Source organism: Orbicella faveolata, unplaced genomic scaffold, assembly GCF_042242905.1.
Source record: "Orbicella faveolata isolate gen_17 unplaced genomic scaffold, um_ofav_v1 contig_13, whole genome shotgun sequence".
In the NCBI taxonomy this organism is placed as follows: Eukaryota; Metazoa; Cnidaria; class Anthozoa; order Scleractinia; family Merulinidae; genus Orbicella; species Orbicella faveolata.
In genome coordinates, this window is record NW_028301540.1 from 14,765,001 (window position 1) to 14,777,500 (window position 12,500).

At 40.9% G+C, this 12,500-nt stretch overlaps 2 pseudogenes; one reads left to right on the forward strand and one right to left on the reverse strand.

Annotated features, from left to right (window-relative positions):
* Positions 1-8,169: 8,169 nt before the first annotated feature.
* LOC149115175 (uncharacterized) lies at positions 8,170-9,583 on the reverse strand (annotated as a pseudogene).
* A 2,865-nt stretch (positions 9,584-12,448) lies between these two features.
* LOC110041740 (uncharacterized) overlaps positions 12,449-12,500 on the forward strand; it is a 1,494-nt pseudogene continuing 1,442 nt past the window's right edge.

Sequence of the window (12,500 nt, forward strand, 5' to 3'; positions counted from 1 at the left end):
AAGCGCCGAGCAGTTCCAGTTCAGCTGGTTGCACCGCCCCAACAGCCACTGTTAGATCAGTGGCAAGAAGACGCGAAAGGAAAAAGTAAAGGGTCAAAAGCCGCCTGCTCACGTGCATGACAGCGACAGCGAAGATGATACAATTGGTGAGGTCACCAAAAAGCTTGCCACTGAAGAGGAACAAATGGTTAGTGTTACGGAGCAGATGCAAGATTTGCAAGCACAGCAAAAACAGTGAATAAGGAGAAAGCATGCACACAGCATGGTAGCTACACATTCACACGGTTCTAACATGACATGCTTATCGTGCGTATATGCAAAAGAAAACAATTGCTTTCAAGTAATGTGCTTATGGCCATTGTTTGCATTTGGCTAACATGGTAGAGCTTTGTATTTTAACACGGTAGATTGACACGGTTACTTCTTTGTATTTTAACACAGTAGATCGACATGGTTATTTCTTTGTTTTTTAACACGTTAGACTTGTTAACACGGTAGATTTCTTAATTTGCATGCAACTTACCAGATTACATCGCCAGGAAAAATCGTTGTTTTGCCAGCTCTTTCTATTGCTGTTCTTACATAAATATTTCTCCAGCTTTTTGTACCAATGTTTGCTTTTCCGTAGAAAAGACTCCAAGGAAACACCTCGATTTCACTGTTGTATGCAGAACGTAAAAATGAGATAAGTGCAGCAATTTATCCCTTTGCATTTTCCACACACATACTTTCACGAGGTCAACATGACTGCTTTGCGCACGCTCAATTGGTTCTGTTTCCGTAGTTACTGTAAGCGACATGGTTGACCGCATTTTGGAAAGTGACAAGTGATCAAAAATCATCGAATTATAATTATGGAATCTCAAGAGCAAGAATATTCATACTTTCTAGGCAGCAAAAACTATTTGGAATCCATCATAGAAGCCTATTTCAACCTTAGACCGGTTCAGGACGAACCAGAAGATGACAACTCTTCTGATTTTAGCAGCGACGAAGAAGGCCATCAGGACAACAACATTGACTCTGATAATGACTTTGAGTTTGAGTTTTTGGAGGTTGATAAATCCGAGCGTGCAAAAGTGGAGGCATTCATGAGTGAAGGCTGTGGATGTATGCAAGGCGACCAAGGAAAACCATGCAGCTCTACAATTCAAACTGAAGACATAATCGACTGTCGAAACAACTGTTTTGAACTTTCCTCCACCGAACTTGATCTTGTAACTTTAGGGACAATACATAGCTCCTTGAACTGTGACGAAGTCAGTAATTCAGGAAGGATGGAAAACAAACGGCAGCAAACCAGGATGCCTTTTTATTTTCACAACCACAGAATCTGTTTGAAAACATTCCTGTTCATGTATCACCTTCACAAAACAAGATTTTACAGTCTCGTCAAACATTACAGGAATAATGGATTAACTCTTCGCATTCATGGGAACAAGAAACACCTTCCCAGCTCCGCTTTGAGTGCTGAATCTATTGAACGGGTCGTGAAGTTTATAACGAATGTCGCAGAAGAGCAAGCTCTTTTATTCCCTGGTTGTGTTCCTGGTTTCAAGAGAATGGATGTAAAACTTCTACGATCTTTAACAAAGCACAAGATGTGGAAAATTTGTCAAGACGCTTGCATTACCGCCAGTCAAGTAGCTGTTGGCTATTCAAAGTTTTGTGGCTTGTGGAGGCAACTTTGCCCATTTATAGTCATCATGAGACCAGCATCAGATCTCTGTTGGACTTGTCAAAAGAACAGCAATCAAATCCACTAAAGTGCCAATTTACCAGAGTTCCCAAAGGCAGAAGTTGTTAGACAACAAGAGCGACACTTACTTCTGGTTGAAGGCAAAAGGGAATTTTACAAATACTGTTGTAAAACCACCAAGGATGCTCTCACTGAGCACCTCAAAAGCGTTGATTTTACAGAGAAACATGCACCATGCAGTCTTGATGAAACAGTGCATTATCTAATAATAAAGTGTATTATCGTTTGTCTCACAATGTAGTCACTTGAGATGTAGATCGTGACGTTTCGACTGCTTACTGCTAGTCTTCTTCAGGCAATCAGGTCGACTGATTGCACGGTATCATTTATATCACAAAGGTCGGCTGTGATTGGTGCATTTCGATCCGCCTATTGTTCCATTGTTCTGGCGAGTAGCTGTTCCCTCAGTGGTCCGCTGTTGTACCATTCTCCTGTTGTTGTGTTTCTTGATCGTGGGTATCCATGCTTCAGGAATTTCAATTCCACTATCCCTGTTGATGTTGTTAGGGTGAAGTCTTATGTGAATAGCTTCCTTGACCCTACGTGTGTACCAGTGAGGATCACGATCAATAAACTTGACCTCATTCCAGATAGGATAGTGGCCAGTCTCGTGGGTGTGTTCAGAAACGGCGGAGGTCTGGGTACGGGCGAGTCGCATATCCCTGTCGTGTTCTTTGATCCTCTCCTGTATAGATCTCCCTGTTTCCCTGATGTAGACTTTACCACACTCACAGGGAATCCTGTAGACAACACCATCTTGTTTAGCCGGGTTGACGATGTCCTTTGGTCGCACTAAGTGTGACCGAAGTGTCGTGTTGGACTTAAAGACGGTGTGAATGCCTTGTTGTTCTAGGCAGCGGCAGAGAGACTCCGAAACTCCTTGGACATAAGGTAAAACCGCGGTGGATTTAAATTCCGCGGCAGGCTCTCTTCTTGGGGCTGTTCGTGCCTTTGTGATCTTCTGTACAAAAGAGGAGGGATATCCAGGGAAACAGGGAGATCTATGCAGGAGAGGATCAAAGAACACGACAGGGATATACGACTCGCCCGTACCCAGACCTCCGCCGTTTCTGAACACACCCACGAGACCGGCCACTATCCTATCTGGAATGAGGTCAAGTTTATTGATCGAGATCCTCACTGGTACACACGTAGGGTCAAGGAAGCTATTCACATAAGACTTCACCCTAACAACATCAACAGTATAATTTTCTTCTTGCGGGTCACACCAAATTCTCACCAGACTAGTGCTTTGGGTTAGTGAAACAGAAAACTCAAAAAACTTTTATTTCATCGCTCTTTGGTATAGCAATCTGCCACTGTAAACACTGCTGAATTTGTTGGCCTGCACAATGGAACAGTCCTTATCCCAACTTATGACTGGATGACATATCTTGGTCAATTTTTCAAGAAGATACCCCGTTTAAAAACCTATCATCACTTCAGATTTGATAAAGACTATCCAGGCACTGTGGTTTGCAAAGAGTATTGGTCATCAGAGGAGATTGCACTGAACATTCTTCAACGTAACATGAACTTTCCACAACCTGATTTGTTACCACCTGTGATCACTCCGAAAGGTATCAGTCGTGATCGGGCGGAATACCTTTACAAGGAAATTCGTGAATTTTGCCGTGCAGGAACCAAGGATCCTGTTGCTCCAGAAGTCAAGTAGACATTTTATTCGTATAGGAATTTTATGGGAACACAAGTACTAGCTATATCTATATCTATATCTATATCTACATTTTAATAATTGATTGACTCGTTTTGTTCAGAAATGTTTCCATGATAAAATCTATTTGTAACTTTATCTAGGAAGAAAGTTTATACTTCTTTTAGATTCCAATTTCTTTTTAATCAAAGAAGTTGATTAATTAATTGTAGTAGTGTTGTTTTCCTAAACGAGAGTAGTTTTGAAACAAAGTTGAGTGATTGTGTATGTAATATATATCTTCAATAAATTTGATGTGATCTTTGTAATTCTGTAATTGCCATACATGTTAAAGTCAAAGCGTGGGCAAATTACAAACTTTTCTGTACCAGAAGCAGGATTATGTCTTTCATCTTTCAAAACTCACGGCACTAAATGTGCCTGGGCAGGTTGAAAATCTTTCTTTCCCATGAAAATGAAAGAGTGAGCAGGGTTTTGAGTAAAAGTCAAAGCACCTGTGCATTATTATTCAAAATCTTTTAGTTTTTCGCAGAAAATCAATAAGGTGAGCGAAGTCCTATTGTTTCTTTTAAGTGAGATGTAGGAAAAAGCTTCGTTCTTCAAAAATCAACGTGCCCACGCAGCCAGAAAAATTAAAATCCAAGCACGAACAAAGTCCTATTGTTTTCTTTGCAGGAAAAAAACTTTGTTCTTCGAAGATCAATTTGTCAGTGTGGGCTGAAGATCTTTTTTCCCCAAAATCCAAGCGAGAGCAAAGTCCTATTGCTTTCTCTGCTAGTGAGATGTAGGAAAAAAGCTTTGTTCTTTGAAGATCAATGCCTCAGCGCGGGCTGAAAATCTATTTTTTCCTCAAAATCCAAGGGCGAGCAAAGCACTGTTTTCTTTGCTAGTGAGATGTAGGAGACAAGCTTTGTTCTTTGAATGTTCTTCGTGGGTCACAACATCATCCTTCAGCCATTACGAGTAACCAGTCGTGGTCCCACAGACGAGCAGCAACGAAAAGTTGGAGCAATTGTTGACCTTGGCACTAATTTATCTACAACTGCACTTGCCTGTGTTGATGTCCTCTTCACCGACGACGAGATGGCAAAGGGTAACGTGTCTGGGTCAAAGGGCTTCCAGCAGCTGGACAGCAGTAAAGTGCACTTCCTGATTTCTATCTTGCAAAGAAAGTTTGATTCACCGTCTTTTGGCAAAGAGTGGTCTCAAATTACTGTTCAAATCAATACTAAGTGTAGGGGAAAGAGAACACTGATTCAAAGGCTTAAGAAACATACTTTTACTTGAAACCAAAAATAGATGATGAATTTGATCATTTTTAAAAGGAGGCGAACCTGGCACGACATTTTGGCAGAAGTTTAACAGTGGACAATTGCAAACAAATACGTTGTATTTGAAGGTTTCAGAAGTAAAATTACGCAGAAGGTAGTTAGACATCAGACTCAAAAACATTTTATTTTGGCCAATATTTCCTCCTTTTAAGATGGCAGAATTTATTACAAACTGTTGTAACTGGATTTCATAATTCCCGTTGCTGTAGAGTAAGTTCCTTGGTCACATCAGAATTATTTGCTGTGATGCAAAAACACTACTTAAGTTGTAAATGTATTTTAAAATGAAAATTTGTATTATTACAGGCTCTAAGGGGTGTTGAGCATTATTTTTTTTTTAAAAATTTATCTATGTTGCTGTGATGCAAACAATTACTTTGTATTTGAATATTTCAGAAGTAAGACTCTGGGAAAAGTAGCTGGACATCAGATTCGTTAATACTTTATTTTGAACATTATTTCCCACTTTCAATGCAACAGAATTTATTAATTACAAACTCCTGTAACTAGATTTTATAGTTCCCATCGCTTTAGATAAGTTGCTTGGTTGCATCAGAATTATTTCCTGTTATGTAAAAACATGAGTTAATTTGTAAATGTATTTAAAAGTATAAGATGACTTTAAAATAACATAGAAAATGATTTTAAAAACGGTCCTTGTTTTATTACAGGCTGTATGGGGTATTCAGCAGTATTTGCCAGGAATTTTTTGCTCCCGGAATCTTACCTCCGGAAGAGAACCCATAGCTCCTCGAAAACTTGCCGGAGAAATTTGGAATGGCCTTGAATCCCAGAAGGAACAAAACAACTTTTCGGCAATGCCTAGTCAGTTATAGCTACATGTACTTATAATAGAGTGAAAGTAATAAGCCCTTTGTTTTCTCGTCTTGAGTTGCACGCTAAGCACTCGACGAAGCTCTCGCCACTTTGGTGTTCACAGTAGTTTCTAGTTTCGGAAAGATATGGCATGACAAAAAGCAGAAGCATATCACCTATGCTTCTGGTAAAAGCGAATGGGATGATATTTACATGTTGGAAGCATGAGAAATTGAAAAGGCATTCGATGTCTCGTCGAGCAATCCTGGGCTCAAAAAGAATGGTTTGTGTTGAAGAAACAAGCTTTGTATGAATGAATGGTCAAGCTCAAATGAAAAGCACGAATGAAAAGCACTGGCATCCTCAAAATTACAACTTCGGCTAAACAATGTTGGATTGAATTTTGTATAACAGTCGTCATAACTAGAAGTCAATTTTGTGGAAACTCTTAAAGCGCCCCGCATTCACACCCCAAAAAATTGTAAGTTCGCTCCGTACACAAAATTAATAATATGCTATTCAAAATGAATTCAAACATCTGAAACACCGAAATGATAAACCGTCTGTGGTCTTAACAAAGAAAGTGAATTAATAGGAAATTTCTGTTACAAAATATCAAAATCTCCAAGCTCACTCTCATGGAATTGTAAACAACTTGTGACTGACTCTGAGCTCCCCTGGTAAAAAGCGACAAAATCGCTCACTGAAATAAAATTATTCTATCTGGAAGTTGACACGATCATCGTGTTAATACGTGCAAAATCGCACGCGAAAGATATTAACACGTGGCTTTGTCTTTAGCGTGCCAAGGAAAACAATGGCTTTGATCTTTATGAGGGAAGTGACTTACACGCAGCTACCGTGTTTTAACGTTTGAGTGTGCCATGTGCGTGTATTCACCTTGTTCACTGTTTTCCCGTGAAGGGTCACATATGGAAAATAATAAGAGAGAATGAACTGTCTGAATAATGAATTGAACACACAAACTATTGTTTTGTTGCTGTTTAATGAGATTTAATGCAGTGATTTCTTGTCATTACACATTGATACATTATATGATCATGATTATTTTAAAGTACAGTGAGTTTTATTTTAAAATATCAGAGATAAACTAAAGCTATGATTCCATGAAACGATTTAAAATAAACTGATTATAGCGAATTGTATGAATGATTGGGCACATTTTAGCATGATGGAACATTTTAGGGCTGATCCGCACTAGCAACAAGTCTGTTTTTATAAGTTGCAGTGATTGACAGAATTTGTCAAACAAGTCACATCGCCAGTGCGGACGTAGTTTCGTCATGCGACAAGATTGTGCTGCGGTGAGCAAACTTCAAGGGTTCTGTCGGCTTGCCTCTGAGGCACGCCATTAGCGACAAAACAAGTTAAAATAACAACTTTTGTATACATTACAAGATCTAAATGTCAAATAAACGCTATGGAGTGCAGCATTAAATAAAAGGTAAGGTTATGCTTTCGCGCCTATTCCATGCAAAATGGCAGATGGCAACTTTCCCTTTCCTTATGCTGGAGATTTCTACTCTACCAGAGTGGGTTTCGAAGAAGAAAATCAGCGTTTTATTCAGCCATTGTACCATCCCTTATCTAGTCAGCTGTCTAGTGTTCCATCTGAGGTCCAGTATGGCCACAATACTCAAAATACTGCAGATTTCTGGGGTAATTCTTCGAGCTCATCTGACTCACCACCGGTACCAGTAAACGAAGAAGAAGAAGAAAGCGAAGGAAGCCGAAGGTCCTACGACAAGTGGACCGAACCACAAGAGTGTTTCCTCACAGACTTGTGGGGAGAATATAACAATGAGCTGGAGAGTGTTCAAAGTCACTGATACTGGATAAAAATATTAGAGCGCTTAAACAACAGATTTCGGTCCTTGTGGTCTGTCAACCAGATCCAGCGCAAAATCCACTATTTCAAAGAACAATTTAAAAAAGTGAACGACTGGAACAGAAAGCAGACAGGAGGTAATAGGAAGAGCTACCCTTATTTTGACAAAATCAATGAGATTATTGGCAAAAAGGACTCGTAACATTTAAGCATGTTGTTTCACCGGGAAACCCAAGCCCCTCGCCACCCCAAGAGGATCAAGAGCAGCAAAGCAATTATTATTATTATTATTATTATTATTATTATTAAAGTGAGAAGTATGACGAGGAAAAAGGTGACGGGGATGATGAAGCGATAAAAACAAAAGGAAAGGCTGAAAAGTAGACAAGAGAGAGAAAATTCAAAAGATCTGCTAAGCCTTCCCTCAACGACAGTTTCAATGAAGAGGAGGAAACCAAGAGGGCCAAGAAATTTGAGAAGACCATGGAGAACCTGGAAAATCAAGGAGCTAAAATGGTGGATACAATGCAGAGTATAATGACCTCAATGGAGGCCGCTCAAACCCAACAAGTGCAGTTCATGGGGGAATTTATGAAGCTTTTTGCTGGTATGACAAAGCAAATTCAAAACAAGGATTGATCGTGTGATCACGAGTAGATAACAAGTGAACTCAGCCTGACATTTAAGTTTTGTTCTGATAAACATTAAAGAGCCTTAAAACGGACTCTTGTGGGATAATTATGATGAAACTTGTTTGATTTTTTGTGTTTTTTTCCAAGCAATTGCAACAGTCATAAATGAGATCGTATGATTTCCTTCTGAAAATGTTTCAACTGGGAAGGGGTTCTTGATATATTATAACACAATACTGTAAGACTTATGTGACACTTTAAAACATAATACAATTGAAAATCGCTTTAAAAAACAAAACGTTACTAGTTTCAGTGTCTGTATATCAGCACCACTGGCCAGGTAAATTCTTACTTTTACAATCGGTTTACATAGTCCATTAGAATTTGTCTGACATGTTCTCCATCCCCAACTACATCATCATTATCATCATCACTCCCATCATCATCATCATCATCACTAGGAGGCTCATCCCAGAAATCACCAACCCGTATACAGAAATTATGAAGTACCACACATGCTATGACTATCTTGCTGACAAAGCTAACCTTGCAGTATTCGCCATCTGCTTTTGATTGAACTGAATGCACACTCCGCTTTGACACGGGCAGATGAGACTTCTTTGTTAAATTCTATCTCGTGGGGATCATTCGTCCTTTCAGGAAAGGGTTTTAACAGTCAGTTTGATAGAGGGTAGGTGCTGTCTCCAACTAAATAGGGTCGTATGTCATTCCCACCAATTGTAACTGTTGGCCCTGTAAGAATCTCACGGTTTTCTGCACGAGTAAAAATATTGCTATTTCGCAACACTTGTGCATCATGCATGCTACCCAGATAACCAGCTTGTACGTCAACAGACGTCATAGTTCCATCCACTATTCCCTGTACAACGTCATGATCCTGGTATCGACTAAAGTAATCGGGCCCATTTTCTACTGGGGTTTTTATCTTAACGTGGGTGCCGTCTATAGCACTAACAACATAAGGCAAAGCAGACCACATTTGGAAACTTTCTGTTGCACCTATAATGTGTTACTCGGTTTCGGAAAACTTGATATATAAATTCTTCAGTTCTAAGAGAGCGTCAACAACATCTTCCACTGCCTCCAGTACTGTAGATCTCCTGACATTGAAATTAGGACCTATAGCAGCGTAAGAGCTTCCATGTCTCAGTCTGTGAAGACCTATTGCCAGTATTTTCTCCAGGGATATGCATTTTCTCATTCCAGTGTCCTGTCTTGTTAGCTGTGGTCTCAGCTCGTTCAGCAAAAGCTTGAATGTCCTCTTATCAAGTCGAAGTTGCCTTCGGAAAAATGTTCCAGGAACATTCGGGTCTCTGTAGTGGATTTCAAACCACGGTTCTTGAGGCCTAGGAAGAGCTCAGTGGTATGGATGTCGTCGACGAAGTATTCGTCTTCTCCTCAGTCAATCGTGATCTTCGTTTTCTTTAAGCAGCAGGGCCCTGTTTTGTAGTCGACTCATCTGATCTACACAGCTTAAGAGTAATGCTATCTGAAACTGGAGTGTGTGATGCCACGAAAAAAATAATATTAAAGAGCAAGAACACCAGAACAATCGATATTAGTTGCGTGAATTGGTGGTTGTCCATGGTTGAAACTCTAGCGGGCCTGATGTAAAACAAAGCGTCACTGTCACGCTATCATGTTCGTTTTTCAACTTGATCTTGAATTAAACAGCCGGTTGTCATGAAGTTGTCATTCACTTCAGTACATGCGTGTACTGCAAATGCGGATCAAAAATTGCTACGATTTTGTCACGGTCATATTACATGACGCGCCATGCTTGCAACAACAAACAACTTAGTCGCTAGTGCGAATCAGCCCTTAGCATGGGTCCATTTTGGGACTTCCGGCTCAAAATATTTAATTCTCTTTTCAGCGAGAGGGCGTGGATGTTATTGTTAGATAATAATTTTTGATAGTATCAAGTATCAATAGCATCCATACTTGCTATATATTGCGTGATTTTTCAGTTGCATTGTAGTTAGTCTGGTTAAAGGATCAGAGCATTATCTGCTGTAGTATAACCAAAATTTTCATTTAGAGTAGTAGGACCAAATTTTCATTATGTTGATTGCACGATCTCTTCGCACCATGCCACGAGTCAATTATGCAGCCCTACACTCAGGCTCAGGGATGTTCACGCCAGAACAGGCTACAGTTAATGAGAACGTTGCGTTGCTGAACACCGAGACCATCCGTACATCTGTTGGGCCCACTGCCACGGTGCAGGAAGACCCCTTGCCAGGTTCCTTTTCTGCATTGGCTGCTTCTCAGCTAGACGCCCTGACCTTAGAGGCGAAGAACCTGCAACAGGAGGTTGAATTGGCGAAGTTAACTTGTCAACAACGGGATAAGGAGCATGAGGTGTTATGTGTAAGTCAGGTTGCTTTCTCCCCATCTGAGGATTCACAGCTAGATGCCCTAACATTGCAAGCTCAGCACCTTCAAAAAGAGATTCATCAGGCGCAACTAGTTCAACAGCAGCGCCAAAAGGAGCGTGAGGTGTTACGCTTGTGATAGGAGTTATCTGCCTTGCAACGTGACAATTCCGGTGCCGATCGATAACGCCCAGAGGTGAAGGTGACTCCCACTCCATCTCTGGTTCTCGACAACCTTAGAAAAGCGAGTAACCTATCCAGGAAAGTGGACAAGAAGTTGTCGACTTTAGGGTTGACTGCTGTGGGGAAGGGCTCCAGTTCAGGAGAGGACGATGAGCATTTGTCAGATGGTGAAGAATCAGATGCAGTCCGAAAGCAGCGGGGTAAGCAAGCAGATCGCCTGAAATCAGGCAAAACAGCCAAAATAACTTCTCGTATCCATCATCCTCAAATTTGGCCACATAGCGAGCTTAGTTTGTTACATGTTAGTAAATATATTTCATACGATGATTTGACAATCGAGGAATTTACGGTTGGATATTGTGCCATTCTGCGCTCTTCATCGGTTTCCGCCGCCGAAATAGATGCCCGCATTTCACATCTACACGATTTGATGTATTTAGCGATTCAACATGAATGGTCCTCCGTTCGGGATTTCCACACCGCCGTTTTCCTAGAGATTGAACAGGGACATTTGTGCTGGGGCAATTCCTTTGCGCATTTGGAACGCCACTCCTTGCGTCTCCAGCCACGATCTGGGATTACTCAACGATCAGCATCCACGTCATCATCTGCAGTGCTATTTTGTCGAGATTTTCAACGGAGTAATTGTAAACACACAAAGGATCATTACAGTACGATTCGTGGTGAGCAGAAATGGCTGCAACATGTGTGCGCTAAGTGCTGGATCAGCAATAGGCACGTGGCCTGACGTACTGAATTTTTGCCTGACTGCCCTTTGTCCTCCGCCTCTCCTGAATTAAAACAACCTACCTCCTCTACTTCATGACAGTTTGGGTCTATCGCTCATCAGGTCCAGATGTTGCATCATTTCCAAAGTTCCTTGCGTGACTTTTCTGCAATTCCATTCACAACTAGTGACAGTTTCATTTCGTATAATGTTCGTGACTATAGAGATAATCCAGATGTTCCGTTTTTGTCTGGTACTCGTGACCATATTGAGATGCGTGACTTAGAGATATCAAGTGATACGTATTTTGATGCCAGTTCTCCATTGACACTTGATCTGTCATCTTCTCCTGTCGTCCAGGACTCTTGTGTCAGTACCTTCACTTCTACAGCCTGTGTTGATTCTGTTTTTTCTGCTAGTGACAACCTTGAGTCCTCTCAAGACATTGCCCATACCGACAATCATGACAGTATTCATCACTCGTCAAGTGTTGAGCGTGACTTTAGATTACCTTCTGTACTGATTGTTTACCTTTCGCTTATCCTGATTGGGTTTTGGTTTCTGGTCAGCGCTTTTCCACAGGCGTAGGAAACGGCTATTCTCTTCCGAGTACAGACAATGTTTGCCCACAACTACAAGACTAGCTGCTCACCCTCCATGAGGAGGTGTTTAGTTCTGGTCTTCCTAATTACAGTTCCTGTCATCGCCCAGTGCTCACTAACCTTAACATTCCAGAATGGCAGGAGTGTTTACAAGATTACCATGACCACATTGTGTGCGACTATTTGCAGCATGGGTGGCCTGTAAATTATGATTACGCTAGTTTTGATTTTCCTGTCAGTGATGACCGTACACACAAGGGCGATTTAGAATTCCCTGATGTGGTTACTCGGTATTTGGACAGTGAAATCGCTTGTGGTGCAGTGGCTGGTCCTTTTGACAAGGTTCCATTTTTGTCTGGCAAAATGGCACTTTCTCCTTTAAATTCTGTGCCTAAATCTGATCATACGGAACGCCGAATCATTCTTGACCTTAGTTGGCCTTTCAGTACCTCCGTTAATGATGGCATTTCTTCAACCGAATACGATGCATTCCTTTCCATTTGGTCTATCCTGCTATTGACACTGTT